This window comes from Schistocerca gregaria, chromosome 6 (assembly GCF_023897955.1).
Source record: "Schistocerca gregaria isolate iqSchGreg1 chromosome 6, iqSchGreg1.2, whole genome shotgun sequence".
Taxonomy (NCBI): domain Eukaryota; kingdom Metazoa; phylum Arthropoda; class Insecta; order Orthoptera; family Acrididae; genus Schistocerca; species Schistocerca gregaria.
The window spans coordinates 334,870,425-334,886,969 of record NC_064925.1 but is presented as its reverse complement, the minus strand read 5'-3'; positions in this window follow the sequence as shown (position 1 = coordinate 334,886,969).

The following is a 16,545-nucleotide window of genomic DNA, read 5'->3' as shown; positions in this document are numbered from 1 at the left end:
GCACACTCCGCTGCAGAGTGAAAATCTCATTCTTAATTAAATTTAATTAAAAATCAAAACTAAATGCTTACAACCGAACAATGTTAGACAGTTACAAAATATTATGTACAAAATTTGTTGCAATGTGTGCTCATTTGGTCGATATCCTTTTGGTGTAACTACTGCCTCGATCCTGCGTAGCACTGAGCCTACCAGATTCTGGAGATCTAGTTTGATCACTCTGGATTATGGACTAGTGATGGCTTCTTTTTGTTGCTAGGATTCCGTCGTGAAAGCATAACTTTCACTCTTGACCACAGGTTCTTAATTGGGTTGAGGCCGGGACTGTTGGCAGGCTACGTCAGCTTACTAATGCGATGGTCAGCGAACAATTTCTTATTGGTTCTAGCCTTCGTTGTTGCTTTAAAACAAATCACGGATAGAGGGCGGTAATTTCCACACTAAGACTTCGTCTTGATGCTTTTTGGCGTTAATGTTGCAGACACCCAATGCCATCCTGGCCATGCAGCCGCACACCGTGACACTGACGGGATGCTTCATAGTGGCAGTTGTGCACTCAGGCAATAAGTGACCGCATGGGAGACGACGGAGGAAATTAAATTCCATCGCTACCAAAGAAACTCTCTTAGTCCCTTCATTTCAAATGACTCTAGCGTAGTCTTCATGTGTCTCTTCTTTGTGTGCTAAAGCCCACTGCATACTTTTCTACATCTGCATTTTCTTCAGATGAGGGTTGTTTCTTGAAGTTATCGTTCGCTAACCGTGATCCCAAAGTGTTGGCTGACCGTTGAGTCAGAAACTTTAACCCCCGAAGTCTTCAAGGTGACTTTATATCTTCTGCAGTGCACCGCCGATCTTGCAGAGAAAGACAGCAGATTCTACGACAGTCTTTATCAGTGAATATTAATTTCTTCATACCGCGTGCATACTTTGCACACATACAACTTTGTAGCGTCTCCACATAGGACCCATCCTAGAGCATTTCTCCACACAAGCGACATTTAGTTTAAGGCCTCCCCGGTTTCCTCCCATTGTACATACGTTAGTTGCCGTTCCTTAGACTCTTCGTTAAGATCTTAAAAATAAAAATAAACCTGATCTATTGAGCATGGAAATGGGTTGTTGTCTATACTAATTATGGTACACTCGGTGCATAAATTTTTTACCAGGGGCGTCTCTGGCACTCCTCTCACCTTGGCGCGCCAGAAAGCAGCTTTTGTCGCTTGGACCTTAAAGTGGTCCTGCCTCCACACAATCTTTTTGCGTTTAAAGCGTAAGTATAACCTTCACAGAGTGTTATTGCCCTACTCCATTTACTCGGTCAGCAATCAGCACGTTTAGGTATAGGAGACATTATTTTCAGTATAGTCTTCCATCTGAACTCAGTTCACTTTAAAGTAATCTTACACTTCAACGACTACTATGATTAAACAATGATCAGAATGCTTTTCAACACTGGATAAAACAATAATAATCCACATTCATTGTTTGATTTGTAGGAACAGAACAAATGACGAACTTTCTTTGTAGCTGCACAAACATGTAAGATAGTGAAGCTTTTAATTCGTCGCGAGTTAAGTCTATTTATTTTTTAATAAATATATAACATATCCCAGTTTCTAAAACTGATAAATATTAGTATATATATTGCAAACAAAAAATAGAAACATAATTCAATGATTTCAAATACCTTAACTTCCTTAGTACTCTTTGATGCAAGATGAATGAACATTTCAATGACGTCCACAAAATTAATTGCACTATTATATACAAAACGTTTATGTAACATTGTTGAGATGAATTCAAAGAATGGAAAGATGCAAACTTAGCATTTAATATCGTGTCGTCGATGAGGACATCGAAGGAGGAGCACAAGCTCGACTGGAGAATGAAATTGGGGGACTTCTTTTCAATGGAACCATCGTGGTATTTGCCTTAAACAATACAGAGAAATCTAAATCTAGATGGCTGTAAGGGCACTGCAATCCTGCTACTCCTGAATGCAGGTCCATTGTCAACTCAATCTAAGGATAAACTGAAAATGTGTGTTCATTTTGGAAGACGTTTTAGATGTGCTATACTATAACATATTGTAAAAAGTTGTGAGTGTGTGTTTTATGCAATTAATATAAAGAATTATAATGAACTGAACTTCACATTGCTTGGAAAATGAAGAAAATGTGAACAGTCTTAGAGTTTCAATTGTAGGATGGTCCAAAATTAGTACGACTGAGAAACACCGCATAAAGTGAATATTTTTAAGTATGTCTTATCTATCTGATAAATTATCAAAACAACTTCCTGCCACTGACACATTAAAGCAGGCTTACAACATGAAACAGAAGTCTTGTAACACAGTGGATGTATTTAAATACTTTTAGCTGTGTTGTTGAAGAAAATGATTTTCTTGCACTTACTGTTCTAAATAACACTGCTTATACTTGCGTTAACGCAAAAATTTCTAGTAATATATGCATTTTCAATCCAAAATTGTATATTTGCCTTCTTTCGTATGATATATTAATTGCTATAAGTGCTTTTACCTTGTACTAAACACATCTGCATCCTTTCGCCATGTGCTTTGGGTATCCTCAAGTTTGTCACCAATGGGTATCATTCCTAAACATCTCATATCATCTCTTGTTGTATCACATCATTGAGACACTGCTATCTGTATAAAAATTAATGAAGGTGAGTTAAGTCTAGAACTTGTCTCTCGATCATTCACCCACGTAATCCTAATTGAAAGCATGGAACAAAGAGTCAGGCATATTGTGATCAAAAGAAGGAAATACATAGTTTTATTAAAATAAGACATGTTTTCACGAAGGCTGTAGGTTACTTGAAATAGAACACCGTATTGAATATCACAGTCAGCTAATTTTGGTAAGATAGACATTTTGAAGTACGTTTGTACTTGCATAAATGTGTGTGACGTCATGACGTGCATGACGATAAGGTGCATATACGCTCTTACACCAGGATAAGCTACCAGTTCAGTAGAAAACAACTACGCAGCATAAGACAGCTTAAACTCAGTCCTAACAAATGTTCTTCCACTGTGCTAAGAAGCACTACCATAATCATGAGTTGCCGTAGGTCTCTAAGAAAGGTAGTAAACTAATATTTTTCTCGAAATCTTATCCCCGTAAAAGATGACAAAAATTTATGTTAGTGCTTTTCTTGTGCTTTATTGCATAGGTAACTCTGTTGAGGTGAATAAGTATTGAATCTTAAAAGACAAAAATAGCAAGAACATATAAGACAAAAAATACGAAAATATAGATTTCAGGGTGATTACTGTCAATAATACCGAATAGTAAAGAACTTAAACACGTGAATCTGCTGTTGCAGAAGACTTTCAAGTAGTGGTTTAAAGCAACTGTTACAGTTCGTGAACCTAATTGTGCTATAGTCTAATTCACAAGTCACTGTCTTCTAATTCGTTTAGCTCCTGTGTAATCGATTTAAATAAGGCAGCGCCGTCGGCATGACGACCTCCTTAAACGGTTACATTGCGGTGCTTCAGTCAGTTGTCAATAGCGAAGCTACGACCAAAGCGCGGAAATGGGCGCGCTATTGAAACATCCACGACTGAATCGCCTCAACAAACAATAGCTGTTTCAGCAAACCAACAATCTTCTGTTTCTACCGATAATGTGGTTTCTAAGATAAAGCTGTCATCATCGACATATATGACTACGTAAAATCGATAAGTGAGATGGCGGAGGAAAATGTAGATCGATTAGTGCAAAAGGGTAATTTGTGTGTTAAGGAGATATGACGCCAGTAAGGCGTTTTAAATGTGCCAGGGCACGAGTTGTTTTTCTGATGTATATCTACACTCCTGGAAATTGAAATAAGAACACCGTGAATTCATTGTCCCAGGAAGGGGAAACTTTATTGACACATTCCTGGGGTCAGATACATCACATGATCACACTGACAGAACCGCAGGCACATAGACACAGGTAACAGAGCATGAACAATGTCGGCACTAGTACAGTGTATATCCACCTTTCGCAGCAATGCAGGCTGCTATTCTCCCATGGAGACGATCGTAGAGATGCTAGATGTAGTCCTGTGGAACGGCTTGCCATGCCATTTCCACCTGGCGCCTCAGTTGGACCAGCGTTCGTGCTGGACGTGCAGACCGCGTGAGACGACGCTTCACCCAGTCCCAAACATGCTCAATGGGGGACAGATCCGGAGATCTTGCTGGCCAGGGTAGTTGACTTACACCTTCTAGAGCACGTTGGGTGGCACGGGACACATGCGGACGTGCATTGTCCTGTTGGAACAGCAAGTTCCCTTTGCCAGTCTAGGAATGGTAGAACGATGGGTTCGATGACGGTTTGGATGTACCGTGCACTATTCAGTGTCCCCTCGACGATCACCAGAGGTGTACGGCCAGTGTAGGAGATCGCTCCCCACACCATGATGCCGGGTGTTGGCCCTGTGTGCCTCGGTCGTATGCAGTCCTGATTGTGGCGCTCACCTGCACGGCGCCAAACACGCATACGACCATCATTGGCATCAGGGCAGAAGCGACTCTCATCGCTGAAGACGACACGTCTCCATTCGTCCCTCCATTCACGCCTGTCGCGACACCACTGGAGGCGGGCTGCACGATGTTGGGGCGTGAGCGGAAGACGGCCTAACGGTGTGCGGGACCGTAGCCCAGGTTCATGGAGACGGTTGCGAATGGTCCTCGCCGATACCCCAGGAGCAACAGTGTCCCTAATTTGCTGGGAAGTGGCGGTGCGGTCCCCTACGGCACTGCGTAGGATCCTACGGTCTTGGCGTGCATCCGTGCGTCGCTGCGGTCCGGTCCCAGGTCGACGGGCACGTGCACCTTCCGCCGACCACTGGCGACAACATCGATGTACTGTGGAGACCTCACGCCCCACGTGTTGAGCAATTCGGCGGTACGTCCACCCGGCCTCCCGCATGCCCACTATACGCCCTCGCTCTAAGTCCGTCAACTGCACATACGGTTCACGTCCACGCTGTCGCGGCATGCTGCCAGTGTTAAAGACTGCGATGGAGCTCCGTATGCCACGGCAAACTGGCTGACACTGACGGCGGCGGTGCACAAATGCTGCGCAGCTAGCGCCATTCGACGGCCAACACCGCGGTTCCTGGTGTGTCCGCTGTGCCGTGCGTGTGATCATTGCTTGTACAGCCCTCTCGCAGTGTCCGGAGCAAGTGTGGTGGGGCTGACACACCGGTGTCAATGTGTTCTTTTTTCCATTTCCAGGAGTGTATTTATTAATAATACTGTAATAGTTAACAAAATGTCTGAACAGGAACGTATACTTGGACATGTCAGGGATATTCCAGCTGACTCCTGGGTTCAGGGATGCTCTCATGTGAAACCATTTCGTCTCACTACTCAATACACGTTCGAGGATTTAAACAAAGTACCATCCACGAAACAAATCCCCTACGAAGGAAATTATTTCAGTGTATATATTACCATGCTTGACGTTGTATGTTATCATTACATAGGTGTTGGTCGTATCAAGGAATACTGTTCGCAGTTACTGGCTATTCCAAATGGTGAAAGTGAATTTCCTGCTCTCGTCCACAATGCTGCGACACAAAAGCTCCAACAATTCCTCAGCCTCCAACACAATATGGAGAAGAGCAACATGCATCTGACTCTACTGCTCTACTGCTCCAGTACTAGAAATAGAAAAAGAAGTAGTTCCGAAAATTCCTCTTCCTCCCACACGTGCCGGCAAAGGCAATATACGTATGACTCCGGCGTTACCGTTCCCAAAACATCATCTAAATATACTTAGAGACGTCTAGGTGACTTAGATTTTAATAAGGATACTGTCAACAATTCAGTCGTCACTAATAACAATGTTTCTTCCAATGAACACCAGATTAAAAATTTGTCAAATGTCTGTCAATGTTCTACCTATATAAACTGTTGTTGTTGTTGTTGTGGTCTTCAGTCCTGAGACTGGTTTGATGCAGCTCTCCATGCTACTCTATCCTGTGCAAGCTTCATCATCTCCCATTACCCACTGCAACCCACAACCTTCAGAATCTGCTTAGTGTAGTCATCTCTTGGTCTCCCTCTACGATTTTTACCCTCCACGCTGCCCTCCAATACTAAATTGGTGATCCGTTGAAGCCTCAGAACATGTCCTACTAACCGATCCCTTCTTCTGGTCAAGTTGTACCACAAGCTTCTCTTCTCCCCAATCCTATTCAATACTTCCTCATTAGTTATGTGGTCTACCCATCTAATCTTCAGCATTCTTCTGTAGCACCACATTTCGAAAGCTTCTATTCTCTTCTTGTCCAAACTATTTATCATCCATGTTTCACTTCCATACATGGCTACACTCCATACAAATACTTTCAGAAATGACTTCCTGACACTTAAATCTATACTCGATGTTAACAAATTTCTTTTCTTCAGAAACGCTTTCCTTCCCATTGCCAGTCTACATTTTATATCCTCTCTACTTCCACTATCATCAGTTATTTTGCTCCCCAAATAGCAAAACTCCATTACTACTTTAAGTGCCTCATTTCCTAAACTAATTCCCTCAGCGTCACCCGACTTAATTCGACTACATTCCATTACCCTTGTTTTGTTTTTGTTGATGTTCATCTCATATCCTCCTTTCAAAACACTGTCCATTCCATTCAACTTCCAAGTCCTTTGCTGTCTCTGACAGAATTACAATGTCATCGGCGAACTTCAAAGTTTTTACTTCTTCTCCATGGATTTTAAAGCCTACTCCGAATTTTTCTTTTGTTTCCTTTACTGCTTGCTCAATATACAGATTGAATAACATCGGGGAGAGGCTACAACCCTGTCTCACTTCTTTCCCAACCACTGCTTCCCTTTCATGCCCCTCGACTCTTATGACTGCCATCTGGTTTCTGTACAAATTGTAAATAGCCTTTCGCTCCCTGTATTTTACCCCTGCCACCTTTAGAATTTGAAAGAGAGTATTCCAGTCAACATTGTCAAAAGCATTCTCTAAGTCTACAAATGCTAGAAACGTAGGTTTGCCTTTCCTTAATCTTTCTTCTAAGATAAGTCGTAAGGTTAGTATTCCCTCACGTGTTCTAGTATTTCTACGGAATCCAAACTGATCTTCCCCGAGGTAGGCTTCTACTAGTTTTTCCATTCGTCTGTAAAGAATTCGTGTTAGTATTTTGCAGCTGTGACTTATTAAACTGATTAAATTTTCATCTCCCTTCACTATCTGAATAATTTCTTTTATTTGACCATACATTTGTTCAATTTCTTCGTCATCTGCAGAGCTATTTGCATATAAACTTGTACTACTGTAGCAGGTGTGGGCTTCGTATCTATCTTGCCCACAATAATGCGTTCACTATGCTGTTTGTAGTAGCTTACCCGCATTCCCATTTTCCTATTCATTATTAAACCTACTCCTGCATTACCCCTATTTGATTTTGTGTTTGTAACCCTGTAGCCACCTGACCAGAAGTCTTATTCCTCCTGCCACCGAACTTCACTAATTCCCACTGTATCTAACGTTAACCTATCCATTTCCTTTTTTAAATTTTCTAACCTACCTGCCCGATTAAGGGGTCTGAAATTCCACGCTCCGATCCGTAGAACGCCAGTTTTCTTTCTCCTGATAACGACATCGTCTTGAGTAGTCCCCGCCCGGAGATCCGAATGGGGGACTATTTTACCTCCGGAGTATTTTACCCAAGAGGACGCCATCATCAATTAATCATACAGTAAAGCTGCATGCCCTCGGGAAAAATTACGGCCGTGGTTTCCCTTGCTTTCAGCCGTTCGCAGTACCAGCACAGCAAGGCCGTTTTGGTTATTGTTACAAGGCCAGATCAGTCAATCATCCAGACTGTTGCCCCTGCAACTACTGAAAAGGCTGCTGCCCCTCTTCAGGAACCACACGTTTGTATGGCCTCTCAACAGATACCCCTCCGTTGTGGTTGCACCTACGGCACGGCTATCTGTATCGCTGAGGCACGCAAGCCTCCCCACCAACGGCAAGGTCCATGGCTCAGGGGGGGGGGGGGGGGGAAACTTGTGTGAACTTAACGCGATTGACGAATCTAATACTAAAACGCACGGGAGCTACTGCTGACACACCAACTGCATCTGGTGCTAACAACAAAACGATGGCGTGATATGTGCGGAATTCGAATGTGGTCCGTCGGCGTCGGATTCCTCAATGAGAAGTGCACCACTGGCGGAAGATACCCGTAAAGATTACCACATGTCTGAAGAAAATTTCAAAACCGTTTTGAAAGCGTCAAGAAAACTGGTAATAATACTTCCGATTGCAAAACAGTGCAATACAGATTTTGTAGCTTTGCAATAATTAATTTATAAACAACTTACAAAAGCCAAAGCAACCGACGGACCATCGTCACTTACCGCGATTTTTAAGTGTCATTAAAAAAGAAACGGCCACTAACTGAGATACGTTTTTGTCACCTCTGCGTTCGAACAAGAACAATGGAGTAGCGTGGGTACGTCAAAAGCACACACATCAAAAAAAGTTTTGCATCACCCCGGTTTCCAGAACTGAATATAGACGTTGACTATCGATATTGTATCACAGACACAGTCCTTCTGACTGTTCAGAGATGTCACTAAACCCCCCAAAGATGCAAAAAAACCATGCATGTGCAGCGCCTATTAGACGGAGAGGGTCCGACAATCGATCAGTTCCAGTGATTCCATCAGGAAGGAGGTACACGGCCCGTGTTGTCTGTAGTTCAACCATGTCTAGAGGGTCAATACCACGGTTCGACCGCGTCCGCATTGTTACTTTGTGCCAGGAAGGGCTGTCAACAAGGAAAGTGTCTATGCGTCTCGGAGTGAACCAAAGCGATGTTGTTCGGACATGGAGCAGATGCAGAGAGACAGGAACTGTCGATGACATACCTCGCTCAGGCTTCCCAAGTGCAATGGATGACCGCTACCTATGGCTTATGGCTCAGAGCAATCGTGACAGCAACGCCACCATGTTGAATAATGCTTTTCGTACAGCCACACGACATAAGTTACGACTCAAACTGTGTGCAATAGGCTGCATGATGTACAACTTCACTCCTGACATCCATGGCGAGCCACAACACCATGTAGTGTGGTTCAGATGGGCCGAACAACTTGCCGAATGGACCGCTCGGATTGGCATCAACCAGACAATCGTCGGAGTCGTGTTTGGATGCAAACCGGTCAGGCTGAAAGCCTTAGGCACACTGTCCAGCGAGTGCAGCAAGATGGGGGGCCGACGTACGAGGCTGGTTGTCATGGAAGGCGCCGTAACGGCTGTACGATACGTGAATACCATAGTGCAGCCATATTGGTAGCATATCGGCGAGGCATTCGTCTTCATGGACGACAAATCGCCCCCATCGTGCACATCTTGTGAAAGAATTCCTTCAGGACAATGACACCGCTCGACAAATACAGGCTTGCACCAATGTAAGAGGACGTGCTACTGGGTATTAGAGCACCTCTAATACCCAGTAGCACGTCCTCTTACATTGGTGCAAGCCTGTATTGGTCGAGCATCTGGACCACCACCTCTGAGGGTCTCGCTGTATGATGGTACAACATGCAATGTGCTGTTTTGATGAGCAATATAAAGGGCGGAAATGTTGCTTATGTTGATCTCTGTTCCAATTTTCTGTACAGGTTCCGGATCTATCGGAACGGAGCTGGTGCAAAACTTTTTTTGATGTGTGTCTATAGTACAGAACGCAAATAGAATACTGATTCTCACTAATGGCAACACAAAATACTAAGACAAACTACTTGGTCTTTTCAAAAAGCAAGTAAATCTACAGTGCTTCAGAGCCGCAACAGCTAACCTAATCTAGCTTAATGTGCAATGTCAGATGGAGATTGCATTCATACAAGAACCATATTGTTATCAACAAAACGTAGGTGGAAGCACTAGAGGCAACAAGATATTTAGCCCAGGCGACACAAGAAATATGGCAGCCATACTGGCAACCGACAAAGATTTGATTCCCTAATGATCAGCTACTTGTCCGACGAAGATGTAGTATTTGTAGAAACAGTAAGAGAAAATATGCAATTTTTCGCACCTAGGGAGTACTTACATATCACGTAACCAATCAACGATGACCTGGGAAAAATTAACGACATGATAATACACAATATAAGAGTTGGTTTCGTAACTGTTATGGACAGCAATGCAAGATCTAGTATTTGACACGATACACTAACAAACCCCAGAGGAAAGGAGATGGAAGAATTTACGGTTTCCATTAATCTGTACCTACTTAACGAGAGGAATCATGGACCAACTTTTGAAAACAGTGAAGGCAAGAGCAACAATGATGTAACTGTAGCCACCTCCCATCTACGCGCACTACCGATGCTAAGCCAATGGACGTGTGGTGAAGGTGAGAGTGACTCCGACCAAAAGATTGTTGCTTTTGGGATAGTACTGTGCCCAACAACATATTCTGGAACCATAATTCACATAAAAAAATGTTGTTAGAGACGAAAACCTGAGAGACTTCGGCGGGTACTTGCTGCAAGAACATACGCACACATATTTACCAAACACGGACTGACACTGTTTTACAAGAAATAGACCAGAAAGTTGCAGCAACTGTATGTTGCTGAAACTGATATCGCACAATTTAAATTAGTTCTAGATACCTCACGGAATGAAGTGTTCAAGATACAAAACCAGCTGAAGTACAGAACTGGGAGAGAATGTATTCCTTGGCGGATATCTGAATTAATTGCAATGCCAAAAAATGAAAGACAAAGGCGTTATGGCGACAAAGGAAAGCGAACAGCTGAGGGAGCTACGAAGGCAGCAGTATTGTAAAGAGAAGAAGGAAAACAGCACAGCTGCACAAAAAGGGAAAAAAAAAGACCACAGTCTTAGAAGCAGTACCTTGAAACGCAGTCTATTGAATCGAATCAGGGAAAATCAGAAACAATATTCCCATGACAATGTTACGGAAAAGTGACAGGACGACAACAACGGATTTAACCGAAACTGCCACTTGTATGCTTGAATATTTTGTCCCTGAGGACGATCAAACTCGAGATACGAAATTAATATCTCAAACGCTTTTGGACGGGCAGAAATAGAGGAAATAATAGCGAACTCCTCTGAAAACAACATTTTTGGTGAAAATGGTGCGACTATAGCCCGATCCACGAATGAAGTCTGTTGGTGCATGTCGAGGCGCGGACGGGAATGGCTCTGTTGACGATTCCAAGCGTCGGTCGCGGCATGCTCATGCGCGTGCTTTGGGCGTGAAGGGAGCGCATGTCATGCAAATTATGTATCTCGCTTGCGTATGTAGAATTTATCACTTGTCACCACCATCAGCGATGACAGCTCGCAGCAAATGAAACAGAAATTCACTAAACAACTCCTTGCGATCACATTTAATGCTCGCATTCACCCCGGCATTCACAACTTAGGCCAAAGAACAGTACTGAACGCTAATTTGCTAAAGGAGTATGCGTGACGAAATTGCGCAAACAAAACCTAAACTCGACCGCCGTCGTTCGTGACTCCAACTATAATAAGGTCCTTCGTCGTTTTTATAGCGTTTTCCCTCAAATATCGTACCAGTTGATAAAGAATGGCCGCTTTCCAAAATTATGGAAAGTACTCAAAATAGTACCCAGGCTCAAACCTGGTAATGAAAACAGCGTGGAAGAGTCGACATTTCGTCCCCTCAGTTTTCTGTATACGGAAGGAAACGTATTGGAAAAGCTGTTAATTAACTGAATTATGCACCATGTCTTCTTTAAGGATCTCGCAAGCAACAATATTAAAAACTTTGTGTTCTCCCTTACGGCAGGTTTTGTCACGGAGGAGCCTCGTCAGAGAGGTCCACCGCAAGAGCGTCTTGGGAAGTGATTCCAGTGGTGGTTTCCCGTTGCCTTCCATTGATGATAATCCAATGATAAGGAGAACAACACAACACCCATACCCTGAGTGGATAAAATCGCCAACCAAGCCGGGAATCGAACCCGAGCTCCTGACCACTCAGCTATCGGGGCGGATAAGCAACAATCAGTATGGATATATTATACAGATAGTGACAGTCGATGTTGGTTGTTAAGAACTTCGTAGAAGAAAGCATGTCACAAGGATAGTATGTAAAAATGGTCCGTCTTCATATTCAGGGTGCTTTTCATGCAGCTTGGTGGCCGAGCATCCTTAAAGTGCTACCAGAATTTGAGTGCCGTAAGAACTTATATAACTTAGCAAATGACTATTTCAGTGATAGGACAGCAGTATTGTCGCTTAACAGCATCAAACTGGAAAAGGAGGGGACAAGAGAGTACCCGCATGGGTCTTTCTGTGGCCCAGGTGTTTGGAACATGCGGTATCGTTTCCTACTTAATTTCGATTACGCAGCAAACACAGAAACGGCATCGTTTGCAGATGTCTTAATCTTGTTAACCAAAGCAGATACTGTCACTATTGCTCAGGAGCTCTGCAATAGAGAAATGAAAAAAAAAAAATCACAGCTTGGCCCCAGAACAACAAAATCCGTTTAAATGAGCAAAAATCGGAAGTACTGCTAATAACAAGGAGAAGGCGAAAGACAAAGCAACAGTTAGTATCGTTCTAAATAAGAATGTTTCGAAACAAGTTCAACGATTAAAATATTTGGGTACCATTATTGATTCTAAATTTATGTTTAATGAACATATACAATGCATGACTGGAAAATGCTCGAAACTTATTCAGTCTTTATCAAAATCTGCAAGAGTCAACTATGGTCTTGGTTCAGGACCAATTAAAATAGTTTACAACGACGCTATACAACCAATTTCGGCATATGTAGCTCGTGTTTGGATTCACGCACTAAAAAGACAATATAATTTTGTATGAAGATTCTAAGAATCCAGCGCTTGATCAACATAAATATTGCTAAGGTTCACAGAACGACGGCTACTGAAGCGTTCTGGATTCTAACAGGCCTTACTCCAATAATTATTAAACTACAGTAAATAGCTAAAGAATATAAGCAATTGAACACGCAGCCCATTCTATAGAAACTCATTTAGATCACAGGCAGTGGCCCCATCCAGCAAGTATAGTAACTTTAGAAGAAAATTACAAACTCGAGGAATATCCTATACAGGTTTTTACCGATGGGAGTAATTCAGAGAATGGAACAGGTTCAGAAGTGGTAATAATCATTAATGGCACATCTACATATTAGTTAAAGTAGACGCTGAAGTAACGAAGCACCGCAATTAGCAATCTTGCGAGCTTTAGAGAAACTAGAGAACTTACGAGAAAAAATATTAAAATGGTAGCTGTAATATACACGGACAGTAACATTATACTGGATTCAATAAAATAATTCCAGGAATCAAAAATATTTGATAGAAGACGTCAGAAACAAAATTAGGGAATTGCAACAGAGAAAATGGTATATTAACTTCGAATGGACGAAAGCACATGTAGGAACTCCTGGGAATGAACTTACAGATAAGCTTAACAAACAAACAGCTCGAGGAAAGGCAACAGAAAGGTACAATAGAATCCCTTCGTCTATGATCAGGAGAAAGTGAAGACACATAGCCAAAGAAAATGGGAAAGACAATGGGCTGAAATTACAAAACGGGTGATCACAAAATATTTTTTTCCAACCGTTCAATATTACATACAGTTACCGCAAGTAATCTAATCTTACAACAATGTTACCTGGCGTGGAAAATTAAAGTCTTACTACCATCCGTTCAGGCTAGCTCCAAGTGCTGCTTGTACTTGCGGAGAAGGTGGTAAAACAGCAGATCATCAGTTATGAGTGCGTCACGAACTCAATAAAGACAGAGATGTTACAAGGAAGAATGTTATGGGAAAAAGAGGCAGCTATAGATAAACCAGTTTTAGTAAAGCTATACATGAACAAATTTCCCAATTTTTGAAATTTAATAACGTTTCCCAGCATATCAGTGTTTACTTTACTTAAGTTTAAAAAATTATGTTCTACCTGAAAACCCTATATCAATCGTACAGAAGTTTACTGTTGTGAATGTAATTATTAGTATACTTCTATCATGTTCTACCTGGAAACCTTGTATCAAGCATATATAAGTTTTCTACTGTGAATACTTTTCATCCATACATTTGTAACTCATTATAATTAGAAATCTTCTTTACGGATCTTGGTATCTGTATATGTAGTACTAAAAATACTGCACTGGAGTATGTTGAATAAATGAAATGCAAGTTAAAAATACCAAAGAAGATGTGTGACTTAAAATGGAGTGTTACTGTTGAGGTTGTAAGTACTTCTCATTGTTGTACTTGTTTTATAAAGTACAAAACCTACAATGGTAATGGCGACTACAATTTTGTTTTGAGTTAGGCTGTCTTATACAAAGTGAAAATGAGTGTAAATTATCATCTTAAAAATATAAGCTGCAATGGAATTGGACCTATCTGTGCTAAATATATATTTTTTTAAAGCAATGTAATTGAAACAAAAGTATTGTAACATTTGTCACAACAACAATTTCAAACCAGGACATTTTCTTTGTTCTACATAAATCATTTATCCAAATCTGTATGGAAGTTTGATAATTGAAAACATTTTACATAAAGTAATAGTTTATGGCCAATAGAAGTAAATGTAATTCTCTCCATTGCTCATTAACTATTAGTTTTAACTAATTTTAATCCTTCTGGGCTAGTAATTAATGATGGCCTTTGAAAAATTATCGTATTATAATATGGATATGACTGATAGTTGTGTTCTGTATCTATGTAGCAATACCACACAACCTTGTAAGATATGTTAATGAACTTCAAACCCAAAAAGCTACTGTCTAGAAAGCATGGAAAATTTATTTACATGTTGGGTACTGTGCCTTCCCTTTATACACTGTTAAATTATTAGATAGAAATTTTAAAAAAATTAAGATTTTGTTCAGTCAGTGTTACGTCAGTTGCAGTTTCGTATATGAACCCTGTCTTGACTTGTAGGGACAAGTAAGTAACTCGCTGTCACATGATTCTGAAATAGTTCCTGGTAGTAAATTAATGTCCTGTTATGGCACAGGACAGTAAAGGGCAGAGAGTTGAAAAAAATGTATTATTGATCATTCACATTGCCAGAGGCAAACTCAAATCATGCCAGAGACAGAAATGAAAGCAGGAAGTTAGCCAATAAGTAACTAGTGGGTCAGTCTTCGACACATTACAACACTGTCTGCTGAGTGAAGATACACTATCTGCAGAAAGGAGACTACGATAGAACACCAAAGGAAGTGACATAAACATATTTGTTGCAATGAACGCTATCTCTTTCACAAGAATACATAGCAAGAAATTGACACAGCGGTTAAAAACCTGTTAAGTGAATGTAGCAGAATAAGGAGGACATGTGTGGTTGTTACAAACTGAGCCTTTGGTCATAGTCTTATACTAGCTCCCCTTAAATACTGCATCTCTCGAAGTCTTGTAATGAGTTGATTATTGGGACCGATGGCATTCACAGTAATAGCACTCGATTCCATTATTATGATACTGCAGAGATTCAGTGTCCTAGATGCTTCTGCACAGTCTACGAACTAGCTGAAGGTGAACTCAAGATGATGTCCTTCACCTGATCAACTTCATACTGCTCGCCACCTACCATCTACTGATGGAGAAAGTGACTGTTTTCCAACAACACCACATTGCAGAGTGCTGCCAGATGGAACATTAACACAGAAGCCAGCAACAGGGCCTCTTGGGGCGTATGTTCCCGTTCAACATCCAGGCACCTTCGGGTGTTGCAACTTACCAGAGGTAGGCAGCAGATTAACTGACCACATGACTACTGACAGCAGGTACCTAGTGGATGGGTCATTAATGGTCGTCATAGGATTCGAACTGGAACTGGGTATACTCCAGCATCCTGTGTGAGAACGATTTCACCCTGAGCAATGGCTGTGCTTACTTACTGGCAAATCTGCTGTGGTGTGAGGATCACTGATATCTTCTCCTGGGCATGCAACTACTGAGATGGCTCAACTGACATAAGATAGAATCCAATAAGCAGCTGCTTGTGCAACACCTGAGACTGGTGTGGAGGAACAAAGACTTATGAACACTGAGAGTAAAGGGCTGAACTCTAATGATGTTTTACTAGTGTCACTGATGTTTCGCGGGTTCGCAGCAGCTATCCTGACCTCAAGCAGAGGTTTCTGTGCGCAGCCCTCTGTAGTCCTAATAGCTACATTTTTCTTTGGATTACGTAAAATGCTGCCAGTGTCACTAAAATATCGACAAATTCTTGCATCATGGTATACCACTGGTTTTTTGATGTGGCTCTCAGATTCCAATGACAAATCTTAAGAAACAATTTAAAAGAGGTAACCTTCAATGTCACAAGATCTGGTTCAGTGTAACTGAAACAGGGCTGTAGGAATTACTTGTCTGTCACCTAAAAATTTTTGATATATTTTTATATATATATCATACAAGATAAACCATACTGCTGAGAAACTCTATTTTTTCACTTTACTGTACACTTAACTGATTATACGGT